The sequence below is a fragment of the Amblyomma maculatum genome, chromosome 10 (assembly GCF_055883805.1).
Source record: "Amblyomma maculatum isolate TAMU_Amacu chromosome 10, ASM5588380v1, whole genome shotgun sequence".
Classification (NCBI taxonomy): Eukaryota; Metazoa; Arthropoda; class Arachnida; order Ixodida; family Ixodidae; genus Amblyomma; species Amblyomma maculatum.
Genome location: NC_139353.1, coordinates 65,390,822 through 65,418,716, shown reverse-complemented (window position 1 = coordinate 65,418,716; position 27,895 = coordinate 65,390,822).

Below are 27,895 nucleotides of genomic sequence, written 5' to 3'. Positions count from 1 at the left end.
AAAATTCAGGTTTAAGTAAGGCGAAACAATGGCTAATTTACGCGAGGCACAAGCTGATGTCACGGACTCGTGGCTCCGCTATCAGTGGCACCATTATAAAAGAGCTCAACTTGGAGACCACGGTGGCACTTTCATTTCACAATTTCACGCCGTGGATACCACGTAGTACCACATGTACAGCCTCCAGTGCAAGCTTCGTGCTTGCGCACCATAGTCGGCTTAACAGAAGCAAACTCAAACACTTCTAGTAGCAGTGCCCTTCCATCCCTTTTAAGCGAGTACGATCAACGAAGGAAACGCCAGGAAGAGGGGGAAGAGCGTATATATAATACAGATTTATTGCTACGAAAAGTCATCAGGAACTTGTTGCTCTACTCCTGGCCTTAATAAACCCTCTTTAATAATAGCGGTAGTTTACTCATGACAAAGCAAAACAAAAACAAATTCCTGACATACCTCCTCCCACTTGTGCAAATGGGCGCGCTCTTTAACACTGCTCAACACCTTGAGAATGCCAATATAACCTCAAAAATGTCTCAACTCACACTGTTTAACAGAAAGTCTGTTGCCCTGTTAAATACTCAAACTTTAGCAGCATTATATTCGAACACACTCTCCACATCACATTTGTTCGGTCCTGATAGAGCAAATATATGTGGTATTGACAGCGCTATACACAATCCGCCGTGAGCCAATTTGTCCCTGAACGACAGACTGATGGTAGAAATGTTTGAGTACAAGCTCGGACAAGAGAGGGAGAGAGGGGTCTGAAGAAGTCTCAGAGGCTGTGAAATGCGCCAGAAGAAAGGTGCTGCGGACGGTATACGGCTTTATTTCAAATATCTTTGTGAAAAATTCGCAATCAGGCAGTTGTCATATTCTAGCCTAACCATGAGCCGTTTCCCGCCCAATCGCAATCAGAAGTTGTGTCAGATACTCCCCTCCCCCCAACCCCCCAAGAAGGAAAATAAAGCCGTTTCTCACAAGGAAGCTGACCGCCGCCCTAAAAAATTTGAATAAAAAGCATGATAGGCATTACTACATTCTGTAAAAAACCTTCGGGACCCAAAAGAAGATACCCTTCGTGGTGTTCGGGGCAAGCAACATGAAGTATAAACCGAAAAATTCCGCAAGCCGAGAAACATTCGCTCAGCGTATTCATTCCAACTGCTGAAAAACCTGGCACTACGATGGCCATTGAGGTGTATGCAAATAACACCTTCATTTTAAACTCACTAAAGAGATGGCTTAGAAGGATTCATCGCAGTGGCTTGAGACAAAGCAAACATAATAATGACGAAATGGGCTCATATGGAGTTCCGCTAAGCGACAGTACTTGCTGCGCTGGGTGAAGAAGTACAAGTTTCGCCTGATAGCTATTTTCACACACGGCTGTGGCAATATAAATAATCCATATAATAACATGCTCCACGTGATATTACTTGACAGTGCAAATGACTCAGTATATATGCTGCTGAGAAAGTAGAGGGGAGAACCTTTGTTTTTACGTGCTGCGACGTGAAAACAATACGAGTTTGCATACGCCACCAGATGGACTCGCCGGACGCTGCTCTGGCGCACCATGCCCGCGATTAGGCAGGTAGCGCATGTGTATGGCGTAGTTACCTGAATTAAATAAAAGAGCGGCGCACATAAATATTTATGAATACGATGACTAAACTACACTGCGTAGGATTATTTTGCAATTGGAACAATGTTAACGTGCGCTGTTCGTTTCGGCTAATTTTGAGTGACTAGCCAGATAAATTCGCCTTAGAACTCGCCTTTATGAAATGCTTATAACCGGTCTCGGTTATCATACCGCGTTCACATGAAAAAAATAGTTCATACAATAAATCCGTGCAACTAAAATACACTCACAGCGGAAGGTCATATCCTATTATCGCACAGCATGGCAGCTGTAATTAATCTGACGCAAAAAGCAGTTATGACCCTGTTAATTAACTCACCGTTAAAACGACTGTGAGTAGTAAGGAAAACACTTGAGTGGCTAGCCTTAGCTCCATAGAACTCTGGATCTGTGGCAAGCGGTCACTTCGAGAGCGAGAAAAACCTCATAGAGCCATGCCAATATCGCTTTATGATGTTCCTGGTAGGGGGTTTGCGGCGCAGAGTTCTACGAACCACTTTCTACTAATGTATTTGTGAAGGCAACGAATCAGCGAAATACATTAGAACGCAAGATGCATCAGAAGTTTGGTTTAGACTAGAGATGAAGGCTAAATCGAAGCATGACCTTCAATAAAAAAGAGCACAGATATTTACTGTCTGCCCAATGAAAACCAACGTGGCTGTTGCTACACCGTAGTTTCAGTCTTCATCAGCTAGTGTTATTTAGGACTTAGATTCAAAAGCTGGGTTGAAGGCGAATAGTCAGGCCCGAACATCCATTGAATGCGTCGCACGGCAGTAAGTTGTCAAGCGCTTTGTCCCACACACAGATGTTTGCACGTCAAAGGAAATCGTTACAACCTGTGTGTCGTAGAACGTTTAATTTCGCTTCGTTAAAAGAGGCTAGAGATCTCATCTCATCTGCACTAGAAATACGATGGGGAACCCACCCGCAGTCGGACAGTTGCATGCTTGAAAACGGGATATATATACCAGCTTTTAAGCTCTTTCATTCAAGCTACACGACCTATGCGAAATCAATACTTAAAGTCGTGTCTACCTTAAGTTGAAATAAGGGAATGCCTCTTATGTACAGTACTTGAAGAGAGCTTCATAAAACACACACATGTGGCATTTTTTTTGTCGTTTTTTCGCAACTAAATTTTTGTTGAAAAATATTGTACACAAAAGGGCATTCCATCTTGAAAACTGTAATTGATGCGCTCATTTCAAAATTTTAGTTTCATTTTAATGTTCAGTTCTGGTATTTCATTTTGATCGTTTTTGAAAGACAGATAATCCCACTAATATGCGCGGTGTTGTTTGATCGTACTGAGATTTCCTTTCGCGCAACATATTAGTAGGCAGATGGAGATGCCACGCTTTGTCTGCGCTAGTTTGTCACCGATTAATAGCAGTGTTTCTGAGACAAGATACGATCAGATTTATATAGAAAGATTGAAACCATGCGAAGCTGCTTTTACAGTCCTTGAGATGGTTGTTGTTTGGAGACATTACAGCGAAAGTTCTTCTCGGTCTTTATATGAGGTGCATCCTCGCGATATTCCTCACCTTTCTTGACTTTTTTCGACATTCGAACACTTGTAGCCTTTGTGGCATGCTACCATCTGAGCTGGCAGATTAAATTTCTAAGGTATGAAAAGGGGTATTGCCAAACCATATCCCGTAGGAGCACTCGAGGAGACGACGTTCTGGCGCGCGATTCCTCTGAGCAGCGTCACCTGGCGACAAATAGTGGAATTATTGTCTAAACAAATAAGAAGGCGCTTTAAACACCACTGCTGCCGTCGGTTTTGTGGCGCAATTGGTGAACATTACTCCTCCCCGCACTGATGCCACTAAAACGTCTGTTCGAATCCTGTGCAGCAATGTTTTTCGGAATATGTTTTTTATTTCACGATGTTGAATTAGTTACCAACAACTTTAACGGCGATTTTCCATTTAGGCTGCATTATATGATGTTTTTGTTTATTAATATAACACAAACCAGCCATCCACAGAGCCAGGAGGTGACGGTATGGCAATGGTTACACTAAGCAATTACAGTCACCGTAATCATTTCCTACCTTCAGTGATTGTATATTACCTTTAGGTTGCGCCTTTCAGTAACAATCGGAATGACAACGGTTACAGTAACCAATTACCTTCACGGTAATCATTTCATGCGTTCAGTGGCAGTAAGTGTATGCTACCTTTATGTTGCGTTCAGAAACCGCTTTCAGCGACAATCGCAGTTTACAGTGAGTGTATGCTACCTTTAGGTTGCCTTCAGATATATCTTTCAGCAGCAATCGCCGTTTAACATAGCTGAGAGCGCCACAGTGCGCCTACGGGATATGGTTTGGCAATACGCTATGAAAAGTGGCTTTAAATGATTTTTCTGTTACATTTCTTAACTGCGATGCATCTGGCTTGTTTCCTACTCAAAACTCACTCGTAGTTGCAGCCTTCCTTGTGGTATTCAAGCACCCTATATTACTGCACCTATTTTAGTAAACATACAGCATGCATTTAAAATACCCTTTTTTAACAATGCCTGCAAATATTGCTATATACATTTCTGTTTGAATATTCATGCAGCTTTAGCTTCAAAAATACCTCTTGTTCCTTGGTAATTTATGAAGCTTATATAAGGCCACGAAGTAAACGCAATGTAACGACATTTTGTTTTGAAGCAGTTTTTTCTTGACTGGTCATAAAATGCAATTATTAATTGTTGTGCGAGTAAAGATCACTAGCCTATCTTATAAAACATTCTTTTTTTACTATATACTACCGACAGTTTCCAACGAAGCTGTTCAGATGAACAAAATAGGTAGGTGTCGGAGACATTACTAAAGTTCTGTAATGCTTTCGAGCTGACAATTTTTTCCTGAGCAATGAAGCCCCGTATACGCTGAAATTACGCATGCTTGTAACAGGGTTCCCCATAGTGAAAAGGAGTAAGGGGTCTCGGCAACCTCTCAGTTTTTGCAAACTACTGCCACAAATAACATCAGATAAATTGAGTACACAGTACATAAGTACAAATAAGTACAATTGCGTCACACTGAAAATAGCAAGTAGCTAGACAAACTGAAGTTTCAAGATGGGTGAATAGGAATCGGGAAATAGTTGCCTGTTATAATTGCATTAGTAGTAATTGTGAAGGAGCCAAAGTATGCCCGAATTTGCTCAACATGCGTTTTATGGTATAATTTATATCTCAGGCCCAGTCAAGTATTTTCCTAATTATATATTTTAGGGTTGCTTCAGTGAGATAGATGATATTTAGAATAATGAACCCACACATCACACCGCTACAACTGTGATTAGTTGTGTAGCGAGTACGGCGCCACATTTATTAGTCAAATGGTGGCGTTTTCATTCGTGTTTACGTTAGTCGAATGACTGTAACACCCATGTGACAAATGATTATTCCTGATGCTGTATCTTGAAATCTTCATACGCGACGTTTAACCTAAGCAGCATGAAAGAAGTCGTGGTTGAAAGGTAATAGGTAATAGAACGCCTAAAAATCTATTCAGAGTGCTTTATTTTAATATGGAGACAGAGTTTATTTGATGTTGGCAATCCGTGGCCTAACCGCACGAGCACAGTAAGCTCAAAATATTTGGTGCAATAATGTTTAAATTTCACGATAGATTTCACGATACGGCGGAGATCATCAAAGAATGTTACCATGAGCTGATGGTTGGCTGCCGTGCATCATATTTTCATTACCGTTTAGTTGTAACCATGTCACCCCTTGCATTCAATTCGATTCTGTGCTTAAGAGAAAAGGCTGACATGTTTTTTACTACGTAGTAATTGGAGAGATCTTCTCCTTGCTTCTTGCATATGGTGTTTTCTGAGGACCCCGCAGCGGTGTTACAGCGGTTAGGGCAGAGTTCCACCGAAGGATGCGAGATCGAATGAGGGCCGCGAAGGCTACTTTTCAGTGCAGCCGAAAAGCATCGCCTCCGTGTGCTGTTAGACATCAGAGCATGTGAAAGACCCCAGGTTGTTGTTAGGTCGCCCTCCACTAAAGTGTCCCTCATAGCTGAAGTAGCTTTGGGAGGTTAAACCTTGTAACCCATGCCGTTGCAATAATGAGCACTAACTATTAAGGAATATAGGAAATATAATAAGTATTAAGAAGAAATCGTTTTGTGTGTTTTGCATGACATAACTAATGTACTTGTTTTTACCCAGACGAATACCCCTTGTCGAAACGCTGGGTTGGCTTGCGAATGGAGGCTCCGCCTCAGCCCTAGGTTCGGACCTCTTTCATATTATGCATTCATCTTTTTTCTCATGTTCTGCCCTATAAATTATATTGAAAATCTTCTATATTAGCAATAAATTGTGACGTCCGCCATCCCGAGGCATGAGTATGGCCGCGCACCATACGTTAAATTGATAAAACATACTGTTGACATGCCCGGCAATAAACCAGGGAAATTCCATTGCAGTTCAACTGTTTCTGGTGCAGATAAATTAAATAGTGATTGCTGGATCAATATACTTCCTAATATCTAATAATATTTTATTGCTCGTGTTGTCTAGCGACCAATCACTAGAAAACGTTTTCAGGAGAATTATTGACCCCTCGCTTGAGATTGATTTTCCTCTATAAAAAAATGCGGACCCTACTGAATAGCTCTCTAGCTAAATCTTTAATTCGCATTGTGCTTTCAACAGAATAATGGCCCACAGACAGCAAACGTCATCATATGCCAAGAAAGAGGTGGAATACGTTTGTTTCCTAACATTTGACAGTGTCACGATTTTAGTCCGTGTCCGGGTATCAAGGCTACTATTCTTCAAAATAAAATGGACAAACGGTGAATTTATATAAATATACAGTCATGGCAGAAGCTGAAACAACATCGGCCTGGGGGGGGGGGGGGGGAGGGGGCAAAGCTACTAGCTACTCGCGACTGTCTTCGCACAGCGACGGCCAGGGGGACACCGCCCCGTCCGCTCCCCAGGCGAGCAGCACTGCACTAAACGATGCTCACGACGGTCTCTCCCAACACGTGGCATCGACATTTTTAGGTCAGGAAACCGTTGGCATTTGAACTATCCAATCTGGAGGCAGCAGCCAGCGGCGACCCAAAAGGCCCAATAGCAAGCGCGCTCGTCTCCCGCCGCGTATCTTCCGCATCGAGAGGGTGAGAGGACAGCGCACCTCTACGGCGTCAGCGAGGGGGTTGAGATGCCCAGGAGTCTGACCAGCATGCTCAGACTTGGCCGGAGCCTAGGCTTCTTATCAATGCGCCGAAGTCATGCGGCTCAACACCTTGGCTTGTAAGGGAAATCAGGTGTTCGCCCGCACCCTCTCGGCTCCAGTCGTCGACCGCTGCAGGAGCCTCTGGAACCGCCTCTAGAAGCTCGATCATAACAGCTCATCCGCGGCAGAAGATATCTCGAAAGGAGTCACATCATGGTGTCCCCTGAAGAAACGGTATCAGCTTGACTGGTTACCGGTCCTGTTCACAAGGGAGATGTCTGCAAACTGCGGGTCACCGGTAGGGCATCAATGATCAAGTCTGCTAATAGCCCCATCTCGGCAAGGCAAGGGCACTACCTTCCACCTAAGCTATGCAATTAAACTAAACATCAGGTCCTAATACTAAAAAAATGGTAAACTAGCTTTCTCGTCCGCTATTCCGCAACATAGCAAAGCACTATCCTGAATGTGAAACACAGGTGACATGCTTCCCCTCTGCTATGTCCAAGTGCTTACTTTTAAGCGTGTCCTTCGGGATCGCAGCCTGCCTCGTCGTACTTCCCTTTCACATGCAGCAACGCGGTGTGGTTCCGCTTGTTGGCTGGTAGGTTTCTCCGGCGCAATTTTGTTTCTCTTCATTCCTCCAGTGGCTGGATGCCTCAGACCTCAGAGAGTGTCATCGCTTGCCTCTTCAGCTGCTATCACATCCCTGTCTACTCTTGTCCGCTCGGTGAAGCCGTTCAATTTTAAAGGGGATATAAAATTTTTAAATACCTCACTTCGCGAGGCAGAAGGTGACTCATTCTCTAAGCAGCTGTCGCACTGTCTTAGTGAGCATTTCTTTTGCAAGACGTATGGTCTTCAGCTTCAACTGAACGTTCTGATTGGTCCGCGATTTCTTTACTCGACGAGACAGAACGCGTCTCTTTCAAGAAAATAATAAAATATCGTGCCTAAATGTGTGGAGTGGGATAAAACTACAAATTCAGGATATAAGATTGTGCTGCTGGCTTTTCTATCTTTCTGTGCTTATTCCTACACCAATGAAATAGAGTAGTCAGAAAATTTATTAAAGCCTGCAACTTCGCATGGCTGACCATGCGGATGCAGGAACGAGTTTAGGTTTGGCATGAATTTACAAGAGCTTAAGTGGCCTTTCTATGGGACAGACTTCATGTAGTTTTAGAATTTGACGAATACGGTGATGCACAGCGTGAGAAGAGACACTTTTGCACGTGCAATATAAGGTCGCAAGTGACTGGTTTCCCGGTTGCTGTCATTTGCAGGATGGCAGAGACCCTTTTCAGAAAAGAATCGGAAAAAGAATTGAAATGACAAGAGAAAATAGGCGATCACTATTACATACACGAAGTGGTCCTTTTCCAGAAGCTGCAGACAGGAACGATGCACGAGCAGTTTTCCCTGCACCCAAATATTCAGCTATTTCTGAGAACTATTTGGAAAATAATAAAGTCGGGCCAGAGTGGACAGGACATGTTCTGTCGAGAGCGGTATTTACGCAGTGTATGAAACCCAGAGACATGTGAAAACGTATACATATACTAGTATCGGTAGTACAATAATTAGATACCAAATATGAAAAGTCATTATAAAATGGACAGCAGAAAAATTGTCCTCCTCGCTGCCGCGAACTCAAATGTGTACCAATGATGAGCAGTATAAGGATGTTATGCTGGTGTTTGGATCAGGTAGCTCGTCTAGTGTTTCAGGCTCATTTGATAGAATAAAAGGTAATAATTGTCAGCAGAGCATGCATGTTCTTAAGAAGAAATGAGAATGTCTTCTACAGACCCTTTTATCAACAGCTCAATTTGTTTATGGAATGGGAGATATTTTTTATTTGGCATTGTGTTTAATTCATGGAATTTACAAGTGTATTTATTTGCTCTGTGTAACTACTTTAAAAGCGTGTGTTTAACTCTAGATTGGTATCATCGGTTCAATGCTTAATGTGATAAACTCCGATTTGTTTTTTCCTTGCACATTGCCTTTGCTAAAGCGTTTGCTGATTCTTCGGGAACGGAAAAAGTTACATTCCTTAACAGACTTAATGAAGGGATATAGTGGGGTGTACGAAATGTTTTGTAGGCCAGGTGTGTGGCTATAAAAGGGGAAGTTTTGGTCTTGCTGTTCGCATTAATATTGGTAATGTGCGCCTGTCGCGTGCTCTCCTTTTGTTCTCTTTTTGTGTCGCTTTCCTTAATATTATAGACAACTAGCCCCACCATTCTACGTGTTATTCTCAGTCCCGGTGTGGTTGAATTCATTCTTATAAGCGCTGCTCTAATTATTCTCGTGATGAGAGGATTGCCATCTAGTCAATGTCGAGCCCACTCCCAACCTTTAGCAGCATATCTGTGAGGAGAACAGGAAAAACTTGGGCGAATGCTTAAATATGGTAGCCAAAGTGCACTGGAAATATTTGTGTGGATACTTGCTTATTCCTTTCGCTCTGAAAATGTACTGATTTGTCGTACTTGAGTAAACCAATTCCACCAGTCGTTGCACTGAGCAAATTTTCCTTGATTGAGTTACTGGGAAATGCACGTGTATAGATTCAAAACTGCGGTACACTCAGAAGGGCACTCAAGGGTCTCAGGTGCAATCGTGAGCCTTCTAATATTTCATGACGCGGCTTTGAAGCAGCAATGCCAGAATATCACCGCACACTAAGATAATATGTTTAAAGTGTTAATCAGCGATTTTGTGCAGTGCGTGTTATGTATCCAGTGTTGACGTAACAAATGGTCATTCCTCGTTGTTGTTTACAAATTACTAGACCAAACACTGGACCACGCTCATTAAGGATAGCTCCATAGACGAGTTTTTTCCAACGTTTGTCTTTCAAGCCAAAACGTGCTACCTATAGGAGCCTTTTATTAATGCTAGTTGCTGGAATTAGTACGAAACAAACCTATCCCTATTGCAAAAACCAGAGTATTCCAGCGTCTTCCAGTGGAAACCAGTAAGGTTATCGCTCTGGTTTCGCGCTGGATCTGCTGGGGACGCTGGATGTCCGCGACATTCACTAGGATAGTGACGGGAAGACACTGGTATGAAGGTACAAAAACGCTGGAATTAGCTTTCTGACGCTGGGTGCGTCGCTGGCATTCGCGATGCACTGAGTGCTGTGTGTAGCCTGGGGCCGCACTGGTCCCAGTATTGTTTTGGAAATAGAAGTCCGGACAAGAAATGATCTGTATATAAAAAATTTGGTTCAAGTAAGCGCTTTTTGCGTCGAAGTCGTTGCGCACCTGTAGGAAAACAAAGGCAGTATCTTTTTTCTAAAGTTTCCACATTTTGATATGTCGTTTCGAGCGTTTCAAAAATACTACGACCGGTGCGGCTCTGATGAACTCATAACACACTGACGATTAACGTACAACTAGAACTAGAATTGAACAATGTGTGCTACCATTTATAACAATCTTTACAGCTGTCCTTGAGGGCACTCTAACACGATTACTGCCAAAATGTCCAATGCGCGTTCAATCGCAGCACGAAACAGGTCCTACGCATTAGCGAGCGTCGCCTGCACCGCGGCTGAGTATAAACAGCAGAAAAAAATAAAACCGGGAAGAGAGTAGTTGTCGAGCGATGGGATCATGAGAGAAAAAAAGAAACAGACAGCGCTTGTAATGCATGCTATTTTGCGTGTTTCTCAAGCTTTAGCACTTCTCTCCTTCTTGATCTCCGTACAAATCAGCCGAGTCTTCTGTAATCGCTATGTTTCCTGAAATGTTTACATTCAAGGAAGATTTAGTTACCCGCCAAATAGTGTCGTCGCTGCTATTCTTGATGGTTTGAAGCTTTGTCGCACTTTTTTCCTTGAAAGTTTGTGTTGCAGCTTCGTGTTCAGCCAAAATTACGTTCACGGTAGCAGAACATGACTGAGGAGCCGACGCTAATAAATGGGTCAGCGATGTGAAACTCCGCGTGGTAAAACGGTTCCAGTGCACAATATAGTACTCACAGGCATTCAGAACATTAGTTCCAAGTCGTGAGAGGAGGCAGTAAGCTCCAATGGTAAAGAATTTGCAATTGTTAGAGCAGCAGCAATAGCCTGCACACTTCGAAACATGGAGCCCAAGCATTATGAATTCAGTCATGATATAACATGCAAAAATATTTCTACGCTTCCCAGTTCTCGGCGTGGCCGAGAGAAGAGCGTAGAAAGTTACGGAGCAGCGGGTAGTGAGTTCTAGTCGCGCCCGTGCTGTTGTTTCTTTTTTTTCTTGTAGCTAATTTTTGTTCCATTTTAAGCCTTTTTTAATGTAATTGAGGTGCTTCGTTACGTTTTAGTTTTACTTTTTATGCGAAGGCTTTTTTTTCCGGGCGACCAGTGCCACCAGTGCGTAATGTGCCAGTATGCCGCGTCTCAGTACGCCCAGTCTGCAGCGTCATACGGGGCGCTGGAGCGCTGGGACCCAGCGACGCTTGGGTTTGCAATATGGATGTAAACAAAGCAAATCTCATTCCAATCAGTGCATGTAGTAGATTTTTTGGCTCATGGTAACTTTCTTCTCTTCAGTCGCAAGTCACCCATTCAAACCCATGATAACGTCATGCATCAGAGCCACTACATTATTCCCTGACCTGGATTCGGACGATATATCAGTAGCTCGGGGTAGTGGTACAAACGAGGAAGAGGCTGGCTTTGGCATCGACTGGCACGCTCATCCTATGCCCACAGACAATGAGTAATAGCTATCTCTCATCGGCATCTATATTGCGTTTTCCTGCATTCATCAGCCTGCCAACTGGCAAATATATTATCGTGCAAACAAAATAATCCCTCACAATGAGTGCATGTGGCCATGCTATCCGAGCAGTACAAAAATTCGCGAACAACGTTACAATCAGCAACTTCCGCACTCTGCAGTGGCTTACTGGCACGGGGGCTATCTTTTAACGTTACATCATGTTGCTTTCATTTGAGCAGGTAGTAGGTACGAAGACGTTTATAATGGTGGCGGGTAATTTAGAGGGAATTATCAGCGATGCCCGAAAGGCGGTTTTATATATACCAATGAAAATACTATAGCGATTTTCATTTTGTAGGTGTTCACAGGCTTTGAAGGCAGGCAGTTCCTTTCAATGAGTTGGTGCGAAAAACGTTTCGGTTATTAAAGAGCGACGGCGTCCTGTTCCGCGCACTAGTACAGGAAAGTGGAAGTGTAGGCAATTTCTGCGAAGTAAACGTCATAAAAGCGAGCAAAAAGGTCGGAGCAATCCGCCTGATGCCAAAAAACCGAATGGTCGATGATAAATTATAACACTCCGTTGCTCAATGGAATAGTGAAAAGTGTATAGATGCGTATATGCTCCTCTGGGGCAACTTGTCTTCTCTACGCTTCTCGCCAACACCACTATGAAAGTCGCGGCTTTGACGCCATTCTTCACTCTGAACGACGCTTGTAACACAAAGACCGTTCTTGCTAGATCTTCGCCTAGGGTCACAACGGAATGCGCGATTTCGCTCTGAAATCTTCTCAATGTGGTTTCAGGTGCTTTTTGTATAATCGTTCCATACATTTCACAACTCGGAACGACAGCTTGAGGCACCTTTTGAGGACATTTATATGTAGGGAAAATTTGCATTTTCCGATATTCATCTTAGCACATTAGCACAATATTCATTCATTATTCATTCATTCAATATTCATGAGCACAATATTCATCTAAATTAGAAGCATATAAGGTCCATGTATTTTCTGGTCAGAGTAGCTCGCATAACGTTATGTCTCAACTTTGTTTAGTGCAGTAGACGAATATTGGCTGACAATATTGTGAACAAGCCACCCAAGTGCAGTATTATCAGTTGTCTAAATGTAACATTATATTTTCTGCGCGTTTCTTTAATCAAACAAACAAAAAACAAGTCGGGCTCATCTATGAAGTGGCATAGGCTAAGCGAACAATATTGAGTTCTCAGGTCATGGAAGCTCACATGAATGTTAAAACGAGAAATAATTTGAACACCATTTATAATTCCTTTCGCCCTTCCCGGCAATATGCGAAGTTCAGCTTTAATTTGTTAGAGGTAATTCAAGGCCCTCTGAAAGCAAGCAACAAAGGATTCCAACGGACTCCCAAGCTGTCGTGCATGCCACCGTTGCTTAGAAAACTGCTAGCCTGAATGCTATCTTGTACAAATGTTTTAAAATATAGCTGAACACCTCACTTGCAAGCTCAAAAAGGAGGGCAGAAAGCAAGGCCTAATAAATTTTTTTTAAATATTTTATTCCCTGCGCATACTTGAATTCTTCTGTATGATTTCGCGACAGTTTCTTACTCCACTGCGTTTCTTAAAGATGTGCTTGTAGGTATGTTTTCCACACTTGGAATATGTGTCTGTTGTTTATAACTGCGCTTTCAATTTGAAAGCCACGATGTCTACAGAGTACAGCAAATTTTTTACGCCTTTTTTTAAAACTGTTTCTCCGGCCAAGCTTCTACCACACACCCCACACGGAGTAACTCACCACATATTCTTTCTCTTAACTGCCGTGAAATCAGGGTAGATAACATTTCCTTGTACAAGCTCCTTCATTGTCACATTATGTGCTCTAAGATTCTAGAGTGCATCTTGCTGTGAATTCGACTGAAGAGCATGAAGGAACTAAGACAATTTCAAGTTTCGCCTGCTCTGCATTTTTATTGCTGTCTGGACAGAATTTCAGAGGCTGTTTACTTCACTCTGTCCTCATGATGATGTCTTCAGCAACTCGTTTTCTTCTCTTATATTGCAAATTCGCAGCGTCCTATTCCGAACGGCTTTTTTATCACATATTACTTCCTCTTTCAAGCCATTTGTATTTACTTCACTTCAGCTTTTCCTCCTACTTATATTTGTCTTAGGGATCAATATTGTCTTTAGCCTGTTTATTTATATGCTCACTTAGAGGCTGTGCATTTGTATCTTATCATTTATATCGCTTTCAGTGATTGTATGTATAGTATTTTACTGTATGTTGTACTATCCCCGGTTGGATGCGTTTTGTGTTGTTTTACACGACATTATTCTGCTTGTTTTCATTCTCTACGTCACTGAATTTATCTAAAGTCCAATTAATGCGTTATTTGTTCCTCCTATTGTCTTATATCTCTGTGTGTAAACCTTGTGTTGCCTTTTTTATTTCAGTACCAAGACCATACGGTGCTTCCGGCGTATATGAAAATAAAGACTGATTTATTTGATTAACAATGTTTCAGTTTGGGACAATGTTTTCCGATCTCGGTGGTTCGGCATTTTTCAGGATTGTGGCGATGAGAAATTCTGCGTTGTGAGTTCTGTTTCTTGATACGCAGGTGCTTGAAACGCATTCTGCACTTCCCGACCATCTTTTATAGATATCGTGGTTCCTCACTGTGTAGCAGCTCCTGTATTGCGCTTTGCACTATTGCATGCATGACGCAGAATGCTTCTTTCAGCTATGGCCCAGAAACCTTGCAGCTCAAATTGCGCACAAAAAGGAATTTTGGTCATCAGTATATTTTATTACGAAAATTCTATAGGACACTTGCCAAGTTCCGTCACAACAAGTGAAATGTTTCAATTGTATTCGTTGGGGCAAAGCAAGACAAACCGCTGCTCCAATGGTGGTCCTGGTTTGCGCCATGTTATGCTGTTTGCAACAACCTTCCACAAAACTACGCCTCTCCTTTTCTGCAACAGGGTCTATCAACAGAGAGGGAGAGTACTATTCCTCTCTCTTTCTCTCTTTGTCTTTGGGATGCCGCGGTGTTTCATGGATCGCAGACAAGCGGCCAAAAGGCTTTCGCCTTGCTGGCCGTGAGGTTACTTAAGTGCTCCTCTGAAATTTATTGTCTTTGACCTGCTTTTTCTTCCAAGAATAATCAAACAGCGCTTACATGAGCAAAGTTTATTCTGCACAAAATTACTGTCACTAAAGGGCTTTCACACAATCCCCAGCCCTTAAAATTTCTGTAAAAATAATTGTCGGTTATCGATATTCCAGCTGGGACGTTTCTCATGAAATAACCCAAATGGCGATTTCCGCTAGTTGTGCAGAAACCATGTTTCTCTGCTCCGGGATGAGGAGTTCGAATGCCAGTGAAATTATACGTGCTCGTTTTTTGTTTTTCACGTAACAATAAAAGAACCGTATGCAATGACCCTTGTGTAACATGGTAGGTAGCACGTATTCTGCTTATTGCTCGCAGCAACTAGGAGCGCTCTAGCTTGATCTGCTGACCAGGGTCGGGTCTCTACCGAAGTTCTAGTCGAAGAGGTCCTGAGGTTACGGGATCTTTGGATTATTTTTTTTTTTTAGAAATATATTGAGAGGACATCAAGCACCGCCGTTTGTTTTTTTCACGCGCTTATATCGGAGTGCGTCGATCAAAAACATCTACAGCGTTAAAAGCGCGCAAAAACAAGTTGCAGAGCGCTGTACTGCTGACTATTAGCGAATCGAAACACATGTTGACTGTATGTTAGATTTGAGCGTCCATAATTAGTTGAGCATTACTTTCGCCATTCGCTCTGCGTGTTCGGCGCGTTGACAAAGTCTGAGTCGCCCTCTGGCGGCATAGGTCGCCTTGTTCCGATTCAGGCATGGAACTTCAATCGACAAATGAAACCTTCATTAGAAGCGTTCAAATAGAGTCGGATTGAGTGGCTGAGTTTGGTAGTCTGCTTGTAGAGCTGTCAGCTCGATGACTGGAATCTGTGATTCTGTGGTTCCGAATTTATTTTCTTATAATTTCGTAGTTTATTTTCTGCCCAAGACAAGAATAATCTGCGCCGAGATGACCACAGACACAGCAGAAAACACAGGGCACTGCAATTCACAGTCGTCATATTTTGAGTCGTGTTGGTTTCCGCAGCTATGGCACATTGTTAATTGGTTGTGGTAGTGTCGAAGCAAGTCGCAATCCTGCTGGCAGTGGCAGCAAATCCATATGCTTCAGCAATACTGTGTCACGTTGAGAGGTTGCAGATGGTAGCCAAGAATCGGTAGAAGAGTTTCGCACTGAAATGTGATGACTGCGGTGTTGCTGTTGGCTAGACGTCTCCTGCCGAGGTCTCCAACTTTCTCACATCTTGTTTAGACAAAACAATTGTGGCTCAATGTCCCTGAAGACAATTGAATATCTTCTTTTAGTTCATTTGTTAATAGAGATCAGTGTAGGTTCGACCGGAATAGTTTTCTGCAGACGATGAAAACTTTCGTGTGTGTGAGTATGGTGATGAATTGGCTTTTAGACTGTGGTGAATTGTTTTTAGGCGAAATATATCTTTAGTGCGAATTCAGTAATTTGCCCCAACGGGTTTTTTTTTCAGTCGCACGTAGGAGTCTCCGCCTCTAAAGGAGTTCGTGTTGCATCTGGATGCTGCGACACGTCTTCTGTATCTCATGCCAGACTCTCCAGTCAGCTTCTCCGTGGAAGTCATCAAGTCGCCTTCTGGTGTCATGACTATGGGGTTCGTTACTGCTTTCATGGAGGCCAGCTGAGCAGGGATGGGTCAGTTGCTGACCATTGGTGGCTTAGTCCAAGACATTTTGTAGATGACCGGAGTTGCTGGCAATGCTTAGGTGACGATCGCTTTCTTTAAAATCTCCGCTAGGCGTGGGCCGGTGAGGGATGCTACGTCAAAGAAAGCGATGGGCTTGCTATATATATATATATATATATATATATATATATATATATATATATATATATATATATATATATATATATATATCCTGTTCTGCGGGCGCTGCTTACATTGCACTTTCGTCATGTGGTGTGGTGTGGAACGTAGCCCGGATATTTTAGATATATATTCAGCGTCTTTTGTACAGAGGCTATTGTGCTTCATGAGGCTTGTTATTCGTAGCTTGACCTTTCTACTTTGCCCTTACATATAAATTCGGAATGCCTTTTTCTCTACCCAAAGAAATCCGCGTACGAGACATCAATCGTACCCTTGCCGCCCTGTCTCTTCCCCGTCCTGTCTTATACCACGGCCGGGCCGCCTCTCTGTCTTCGACGCGCGGTTTCCTGCGGCCATCCTGGCGGTTGCGATCGTATGTGCAAGCCCCTTATTTACAACTGTTCTAAGGCTCTGGGCATCAACCTGGACCGCGGATCATTCTGAAACCCTCTTCTCCGTTTTTCCTTCTCCGTTATCCGTCTCTATCTCTGCCTACACCGAGTTCTCTTGCTCCTCTCCTAACAGGCCACGTCCACTTTCCCTCATGCGTCAATTGTTTCGCTGTTCACCTCACTGTACATGCGGTGAGGCTGTGCGGAACGTCCTCCTTTGCCTAAGCGTCTGTCGTTTCCCCACGGAGATAGCAGAGCGGCTTCCCGGCTTTCGATACTTGTTTCCTCTCAAGACACCCGTTCTTTACCTTCGTCTCCTCATTCTCGTGAGCTGAATATTCGCATCGCCTTTCGCGTTTCATCTTTGCTCTCATATGTCGATCGCTTACAACGAAGCCCCGATGATTTTTAGGCCTACGTGCCTGTCTGCTACATGTCGTATATGGTCGGTGGCACCATGCGACCAATCTTGTTGCAGGGCAGCCCTGACATGTAGGCATGGCGGCTTAATGTTTGGTCGCACTTTGTGTACCCTAATTTGGTTTTTTCTTTTTTGTCGATTCCATTTTTTTTGTTCGTAATACATTTGCCGAAATAGTTGTTAGATATACAATTTTCTTTCGTGTTTATTTCTCTTTCATATTTTTTGCTTCTGCATTGACAACTTTAAGATTATATCTTTTGTTTTACTTGGTACGCATCATGTCCCCTGTCACAACTTTTATTTTTTTCTGGTTTACGTTTCTCTGGCCCACATTTGTTTCTAAGGATGATCTTCCCTCTTCGTGTCCACCTTTGACCCGATGTCAAGCATATGGGCACGATGTACTGCACCGTTCTTCTGTTGTGTTTTTTTCGTATTAACGTTTTTGCCGCCTCTCTGCCCTTCAAATAACTTTTACCGCTATCATTTGTAACACTTTTATTATTTTCATCTTTTTGGTTTCTTTTAAAGTATCACTCGTACTCGACGCTTTCGCTTTATATTCAATTGGTTTTACCTGCAATGACGCCTGTTTCGGTGCTGGCTTTTTCTGACATTTTTGTTGTGATTTTGCGTTTTGAGATTTTAGTATAAAGAGCTTAAGCATTGCTAAGCATAACGCTGTATCTATAGGTTCGCGCAGAAGCGGCTCCAAACGACACCAGAAAGCTCTAAGAATGCTTTTGTCAGGACCAAATCAGACACAAAGGATACAGTTTGCTTAAGGAGTCATTTTCAACATTGCAAAAGCGATTAATTTGGAGACCGCTCTCCAAAGCTCATTGTTTCTTCTGTCCGCTTCAACAATCACAGTGCCATTCACAGTAGTTATATGATTTGCGGCCATAACACATTATATCTCATATATGGCTAGAAAATAAAGTGGGTTGAGTGCCGTTGTGCTGATGAAAAGAAGCATGTAATGTGGAAACTGCAAAGTAAGATTGCTTGTTTTGATCCTACGCGAGTCCCGAGGGCACAATTAAATTCCAAGTGATACACGTTGCTCTTCCTGATACAGGCTGTTCCATTGTTGCAGGTTGTCTAGAAATAGAGAAACCTTAGTTAAGGAACCCCTAGCTGACAGATATTTGAATCGAAACAGACTTATCAGGAATAAATATGAGACGATTTGTCCCACTTCAGAATGTTGGGTTCTGAAATTCGTACATATCAGGAGGAATTTTTTGGTAACGTGTCCGCCACTAAAACTTATTCTTTCCGGTACAGCAAACAGCCCACACTAATCTTCAAAGAGGTCCAACCTTACAGAAGCTTCTGATCGCACCAGCCAAGTAAAATTAAAAGACATTATGGGAACGGGACCCTTGAAAGTACCTAATGCATATTCAAGGCTTCTAAGTATGTAATTCACATGATACAGTACGATTACTTCAGAATTATATTCAAAATATTTAAATTTCCAGTGTTGATGTCCGGCCTGTGCATATTCAAAGGCTGTGTATATTTGCGTACATCTTTAGGAGCCGACAAAGCATTTTTATACTTGGTACCAATTATAAATCGCTTTTTCTGTCTCGATTAAGCTTTTTAGCAGTGCAACACGAGCTTAGTAGCACTAGACGCTATCTGAGTAAAAATACGTGGTTCTGCAAAAACCTAGATGGCAATCCCTGTTCAAATACTGGAAGCTGATACCTCAGCTGAAGACGCATTGTGGACCTTGGGTAGAATGAAGAGCCTAACAACAATGTTATTCAGCACCTTGAGTAGTACCTTGTGTAGATACCTCCAGTACCTTCTGTAGAAGATGAAGCGTCCCAAGCACCTCAGTTCGCATGTCTAATCGCTCCAATCTCTGTTTGCTGTTTCTTGTCCCTTCATCTTCTAGACGGTCATTACCTCGCTGGGAAACACGTTTATTTCTGCAATATAGGTAAATCAGCTCTGGCTAGAAGTAACAGCGCTATTCCTGAAGTGAGGATCTTGGTGATACTGTTCAGCGTTTCGAATCATTTGTAACGTGAGAAGTGCACACGTGGCCCCTAAAGACAATGTACAGGTTGCGAAAAATATTGGCAAAAGATTGTAATGCCAAAATGGAGACCATGATGTTAAATTCATGCAACTTTCCAATTCCACTGCGTTAAGACATTCTTCTCAGTAGAACTAAAACAAAACAAAAAAAAAAACAACCATAGATCATGTTTTTTTTATTGCCCATGATATCTATTGCGACTGCTCACTACACAGAGAAGTGTCAATTTTTTCGGGGTTTTCAGTTATTAGCTTTCGAAACTTCGCTTCGTTACTTTTGCAGTAGCTATCGAATAATATCTCTTCTGAAGCTTTAGGGCACTCAGTTTTGTATTGTTTCAGGCACTCCATAAATGTTCCTTCTACTGTCGTTTCCGTTTTGTCTTCGGTCCTTGCTTCAGCTGTCAATTGTGTTCGTGGCTTCGCTGCCACTTCTGGATTCCATACGAGCAGTTCGCATTCCTTTTTGTCTGTAAAAGATTCACCGATTGTAATTAAAATGCACTGACCATGCGTAAAACATAATCGACAAACTTATATGAGACATCACATGTAGCAATTGAGAAAAAGGAAAAAAGTGCACGACCGATAGGTATAAAATATTTTGACACAGCCTTTCTGCTGTTCACGAATATATGAATTGACAAAGTACCTTTCCAGGAGAGAATTGTTGCACGGCAGACATCAAGCCATTGATGTCGCTAACAGTTTAGTGAGACACCAAAGAGCTAGAGGAATTATTTAGTGTCCACTACATCTCAACTTACATTTACATTTAGCGTTTGGAGTTCATGCAGAGCCAGCCATAAACATATCATTGCGATACGTTCTTGACTCCACCTCTGATTCTATAGCGCAAGACATATAAAACAGAATCCTTTATCACTTAAACCCAATTTAAGATGCACTGAAATGGTTCTAGCAGCCTGATGAATTTCTAAGATACAGATAGATATTGGATGGCTTGCTCTAACACATATTAACCTATCTAGGATGACATATACCGGTCATTAAAAGCTTTGTTAGTGATTAAAGGCCGGTGATTAAAAGCTAGAAACGATAAAAATTGCGGATTGGTACCATTCTCGGCTCCCAAATGCATCATCATGACTAGCGGCTTGGTTGTTTTCACCCGTTCGCTCCAAATCACAACTGGGTAGTAGTGCTAGAGAGAGCGGAAATCGAGACGCGCCGCTGTCACCTGCAATACATGAAGTTATTGGAGGGCTAGTTATAGCACCTTCCTGCTGCCCTGACTCTTGCCTTGTCACGTTCAAAAGAAGACTTTGCACGGAACATAAGGTTGGAAGCCGCCACTAGGCTAAAAGAAGCTCATTTTGAAAAGTTGTTTCCAAATTGCCTTCTACCTTTTGAGAGCATGCACACAGAGCTCATACTCAGTGGCGCTTGCTCTACGAAATACAGGCATTGGATAGCCATTCTTTAAACTTCTTTTTAACAATACTCTAGACCCTTATAGACAGTAATTCACACGCGTTTGTTTTATACGTCTTATACTAGGGTTGCACAATATGTTCTTATGACGATTGAAAAATGCTGCTTCACTACATGCATAAATAGTCCCAACTGTAGATTTCTTAATGCGTCGCCGACAGTACCTACAAAGGATACAATCAACTTATTGGAGGTGCTTTTCTTATGCTGAGCAATAGCAATTTATGAAAGAAGACTCGTTCGCATAGAGCTTGAGCCGCCTGCTAGACGACGCTCACTCTACGAGCGGCAAAAGCTGTTGGAGCACTATTTCGTCTCATTTTCACGCTTCTTTTATCATGACAGATCAGTGCGGATCTTCATGCACGGACTGCCGATTTGTATACTTAGTGTCAGCGAGGACGGAGTGCCAGCCTCCTCTCGATGACAGCTGGCTAAATAAATAAAATACGCAAAGGTGCAAGGCTTGTTTATTCTTAAAGACGTACTTCTTTTTTCTTTTCTTTTTTCAACTATCAGGAGACTTCCTTCTCTGGTCACGTTAAATAACAGTAGGTTGTCTAAATTATCCCGAGCCCTCCTTAGTAGCCTGAGTAGCCTTGAGACATTAAAACTGATAAAATAAACTCAACTCCTTCATACTAATTTCTACACATCAGTGCAAAATATGTGCCTTGAACTTTGGGTTTCGTCGGGACGCTGTCATATGCTGTAAAAGGGGAAGTTTTGTCACGCGATCAACTATTTCGATACCTGGACGTCATGTTAGAAGGCCCTAGGAATATACTCGTATGGCCAGATCGTATCAAGGGGCACAGAATCAGACCTACGGCGTAAAGGCGCATTCACACTGGAATATAATGGCGGTCATGCGACAGAGACTCGTTAACCCGCGACAGGCGCCTAGCAACACAAGTGTTCACATGATAACCCGAGTCTATTTACGGTATTTTTCGCTCTTTACGAGATTTGATGAAAGCGCCGGTTGTCATGACTTTTTGGTTCCTTCCCTTTTGTCTTTATGAATATTTTAGGTTAGCTTTCTAGCCACTTTCTGCCACTCTGAGTAAGCGCTCTTTCTGGCCAAGAAATGAAGTACCGTAGTTTACCTCATCTTATGGTCTTATTTCTAAGGCGTTATTTATATTATAATTTATATTTCCCTTCAGCCTTCTGTGCTTCGGTTGATAGCCATGCAGGCCATATCCGCTGGTCTGCCTAATACGTTGTTACAGTGGTCACTTTGTGTTAACCTACCAATAGATCTATGATTTATTTCTAACCCTTACTGAACTTCTGGCCTTAGATAGTCTACAGAAAGTGCATTTCAAAAAGCAAAGTCTGGCATTATTAAGGCGACAGCCTCTGTTGAATATGTTTGCTAAAGCGTGTCCGCACTGCGTCGAAGCAAAAAGTGGAAGCAACGGTGGCCTTAAGTTAAAGCAGCCGCCTCGCATTCGGGAGCTACCAGGAACGACCCCTGGTGCACCGAGCACCCAACGATTTTTAATCGGTACAAGCTTCCTCCGGCCTGGTGCTCCGCTCTTTGGGGCAAAATGCTTTTAAAATGGGTCATGGACCAAAACATTGCGCCGATGGGCCAGTGATTCATTCCGCCATCAGAAAACTATAAGTCTGCCTCGGGCGGCAGAAGCCAATTATGACACCCCCTTTTTTTTTTCTCGCAGTCAGACAACCGGAAATCCGGACTTGCCCCGGACTGCAGGGATTCTCTGAGAAGTGAACTTCATCAGCGAAAGTGAGCATTTACGTGTTTCGACACGCCAGTTAGACCATATTCGTCCTTAAAATTTCAAGGCTCTTTCTGTGTTTTCAGGTTTCCAGTACACGACCTGTTATCAGTTTGGAATCCTGTGAACCACGGTAACACAAAACAGCTTTGGAGGCAGAAGTCTGAAACTCTTTTGCTTCCGCAGCGGGGCAAAATAGTCCCCCGCGGCGGAAGGAGCACAGCGAGGTTTGGGAAGTCTCATCCAAGCTCACACCCCTATGAGAGCCGACTGCCAGGCCGGGGAAGCTTGTACCCACATATACCGATGAAATTCCGGCGGCAGTTTCAAACTAACCATGGAACTATAATGTAACGTATGATATGGCGTCACATAAAGACGAGACTGATACGCATGAATCTGTATTTAAAATCAAATGATGTGTGAATGTGACAAATCAGTCGTTATAGTTTAGCCATGCGTCATAGTCAACTGTCATGCGTCAGTCAAATCAGATATCCATTGTGTATGACTATAAACTCTATGACTTGTGCTAGTCAATAAAAATCATGACCACCGCTAGTAAGTGTCACGAAACTTTAGCAGCTACTAAAGAGCAGCCAACGCACATGCTTTCGCAATTCTCCAGTGCAGATCTTTGCAGTGCTCCCATTTTTTTATTCCTTTCCAAATACCTGTTAGTGATGCATGTTAGGTACACACCCAAATGCTCTATGCATCACTATCGCCGAACCTGTTTGCCATGTTGCCTTTATTGCTTTTTTGCGCTGTTTAAGTGTATCTGGCCGTTTTCTACCCATACCTCAAATATCTTCAGTATAGTTGCATTATGTGTTACGCATACATTGTAAGTGCCTCATCAGTGGAGTTTTTAAATATTATTTGCCTGACCTAACTACTGTTCACTAATTACTCCGATCTATTTAGTCAACCCTGGCCCGTCCGCTACCAAGCTAAATTTGGACAAGAGCGGAACCGCATAATATTCATTGAACAAGCCACAACGTAGCTTCAACCACCCTTGCCTTCATTTACATCGAGCCAATTTCTAGGCTTGTGAAATGTAGCAATACGCAATCTCTCCACTGTTGAAAACCAATCAGTAAAACAAGAATAACGTTGTTTTATGGACATTTCTCTGAACCATTATAAACTCACGTTGCTCAATATTACCTTTATGTCAATTACAAGGTAATATCGCTCCATACACGGAAGAAACAAACGGTTCTTATAAAAGCTGTTTAACTGAACTGAGAAAGCTGTATTGGTTTGTGGCTCGGCCGAAAACATTTCATCACAAAAAAAAGATGGTCTGAAAGATAATGGGATTAGATTGAGGCTTTAAAACGAAGTTCTTACGTGAACGGAAAGGCGGCTATGCCTTGCATATTTATATTTTTTTTTGTCGAGTGATAAAATTATTCCGGCATGATTTTTGATGATTTAGTGAAATGCAAAATTGTGTTGCCTGATAGATGAGAATTTGATACACCTCTGAATAGTAAGGTAGAAAAAGAATCTTAGGATACGGGGCTAAGCTCTATTTTACGGAAGGCAAAAGTATCTAAAACACAGGAACCAGAAAAAAAATCAAAATAAAAGAAAACCTTCAGAAATAGGGGTAGCAGATGGTGTCGATTATGTAGTTGTATATGTGTCATGAAGGTACCGCTGCTATTTGTAGCTGATGTCGACCGACTTTAAGAAGTTTACCAGGCAAGCTCATGCAAAAAGCGCTCTTTTCAGCAAAGAAATGTACCTGCTGTGCTGTCAAATGTCAAAACAAAACACTCTTCTTTGTCGTTCCAATACTTAAATGTGTAATCTCTCGGCCTGCCATACACTTTCACGTCGGTCTTGGTGCGCTGCTTGGCTGAAAACGAAAACGACAGCAAATATAAAATGAGTATAGGATATAAACGCCCGATATATGAAGATCGAAAACTGCACATGTAAAACGCGAAAAATAAATTCCGATGGTGAAACGCTTATTACTTACACCCTCCGCTCCTGCTATGTTTTGGTTATTATTATACCACAGGCTCGGACATTTTTCATTCGAGCACATAATGCATAAATGCACTAGGCGTAGTAATGCGAGCGTTACATAAATAATAAACTTAGCAAAAAAAAAAACGCTTTCTGGAGGCATAGAACGCTGGAAAATAGCAACAGGCAAACAGTGCCCAGCCCAGAGGACCTCACTAAGCCTAGTCAGATATCGTTCCGCTCACCACTAAGAGTATGGTAGGTTGGCAAGAAAAAAAGACGAAAACCACTTCATTTAGGATATGGGTCAGAGAAACAATAATCATTAGTCAAGTTTGTCATGCCTATTTCTCACTCAGTAAGAGAAGCTAATGTGAATGCTGCACTATACCAACCTTCTGCATCCTTTTATCTTGAATTTCGTTTTACGTTACACTTTTAACTGTAGCCAAGACAACTAAATTTATTGAGCAGTTATATCATGCATAAAACCACGGCCACAACAGGTGAAGAAAAATATTAAGCTTCTAAAACGGGATGCCATTCATTTGCTGCTGCCATTTTAATGGAAAAAAGTATTTGCTGAAAGAAACCTGCCCCAGGTTGGCTGAAAACGTTATGCAGCTTCTACAAGTTCCTTTCTATAAACATTTGTAGTCTCTAACTGGGAGAAGTTTAAATTACACAAATGAAGGTTGATTTGAAACACAGTACTGGATTAAAGAATAAACATTAGTTTGCTCGGTGCTCTAATGTATCCACTCATATATTTTTACTCAACCTCTTGCAGCATCGTTTCTGTGTTCAATTGAATGAAAACCATGTTTAGGCGCGGGTGTTAAAAACAAGGGACTTCATACGAGATGGTGCTGAAGGATGAATGAAATGCTGCTGCTGTCAAGTTCAGCGCAATTTACTTGCTGTAATGCCTACGCTTCAGCCTCTCCTAACGTCTTTGCAAACAAATACTCTCCTGTTTCCCTGTAATAATTAGTTCCCTTGGCCTTGCTCGGAGGACTAGCCCTAACACAGGGTAAAAAGCAAAAGAATCCATCATTAGCAAAACCGGGTGCTATGATACATGAGAAGATAATCACTACACGATGGTGTTTGGATATCCTTTACATATTTTATGTTTTGTTTCCGTCAATATTTTTTTTATATTTAGCCTAAAACATAGCCCACCCCGCGACTGTTTGTCAGCAGCACAGATGCGAGTCTTCTAATCGTAATGGTGCCGAAGTGATATCTATTCTAAACAACAAATAAGCCGTACTTCTGAATATAACTTGCTTGTCGGTACACCTCATCAAACATGATCTACTAATGAGGTGCCACAAGCTAAACTGGCCTATACAATCTTCATACTGCCGGACGTGGCAGCTTCCGTCCTATACCTGGCGCAGCTGCCTATCAATGTATATATCTAGACCTCTAAATGTCATTCTGCAGAGCTTTTAAGCGATTGCAAAATGATGAATGCCTTGAAACGGCGTCTTATACGGACTGAGCTGGTGTTTGATGTTCGATGACCAGTTTTCACACCTTGCGGTATTCGTGCCCAATGCGCATTCATGGCCTTACTTTGGTTGAATTCCAAAGAGAATTTCCTCCAAATAAATGGCCGTTTTCGTGATGCTAAAGCATCAAGCATTATTGAAGATGCATAAACAAAACTATGCCAAAATATTTTTCTTTCCCAAATTCCATTTAAATATAACAATAATTAGTGCCCATTATGACTTCTATTGATTTTATTTACGTTTCAAATATTTATTCTTAGAAATGTAGTTTCATTGCTTTGTGTATCAGAAACGGCGCCTTCACCGTGATTTGCCAGCGACAATATACCCCGGAGGACAGTAGCTCACCAACGGCTTTCTGGATTATCATCTTATTGCTATTGCTAAGCTTCGTGAAAGTTTGACAAAATGTGAAAATTACGGTGGATATAATTTTCGGGTATATTGTCTGTCTTTTTTACACAGTGAAAACGTTTGCAGCTCCACCACTACACAACTACTATCCAGGCTTCTTCAGCGTTCCATCACGAAAACTCGTAATCCATCATTTCGTTGATATTTCTTCAATAGTCTGTTCTTACTTACTCTTGAAATAAAATGAACTAAAATTATGAAGGTCAGTTACGTTCACGTTTACGGGTGTGGTGCAACAGCCTTATGACTGCCGTCTGCGGCCCCTCAAGAGCGTACGGCAACTTTGCTACTTACTCCACCCTTGTTCCTTTAATTTCTGCCTCGTCTATCTCGCGCATATCAATCAGCATAGAGTCTTACTCTATGAAAGCGTGAGAAATGTCGCCAAAATTAAATACAGACCACAGATACAACAAAGCCTAAGAGTTTCTAACTGGATAGAGAGATCCGGTTGGGTTCCATTTGCATCTCAACCTACCAAAAAATCTACTCTAGTTAACAAGAACGCCAAATAAATGCGGTAATGTTTCATCACCAACCCGTATCTTGTCGCGCCACTTGGCCGAAGCTTCTTCGGGATGTTGCGCTCAAAACGCCGGGTTTTCTGCAGAACAGCTCCTTTATTGCTATCGCATTTAGAACACTTTATGGCGCCAAGAGACCGGCTTTGCTGACTACTGAACTAGGCTATTCTGCAACATCGCCGCCGCCGCGCACCTTGCTTGTTTAAGTAACAGTTTATCACGCTGGGATTTGCATGCTGTCTTCATAAAACTTCAACCGTGCGAAATCTCTCGATAACACATTGATATCGCGTTTCCCTCGTGAGATGTTGTAAAGTGTTCCTACAATTATATAATGTGCCATTACTGAGGCAGCACTCCCATGATTTGGCCATCGTTGTCTAACTGCTTGACATCAAAAAAGTCCCGAAACAACTTAAGGTAAAACTAAAGTGATAGCCTAACTAATTCGCACTTTGCCTGATCATGTTAAATCTTCCGCCTGTTTCCGTTCATGACAACCTCACAACACACACATGAAACATATGAGCACTGATATGCTTAGAGATAGCTACAGTTCAAGGTGCGCATAAATACATTGTGTCTTTAACTTGGACTGACAACTCTCGGATCTTCAGAAAAAGAAAAAAGGTATAGATCTTTTAAATGAGTATAGCTGGGAAGTTCTTCACACAGACCCCTTATTTAACATTGCCGATCCCACCCTGGCGGGAGAACGCATTAAGGCCCCGACTTCTGAAAGATATACCTGCATCATATTCTAGATTGTTATTAAATTCTACGAAATATAGTCTGGAATTTATTGTTGA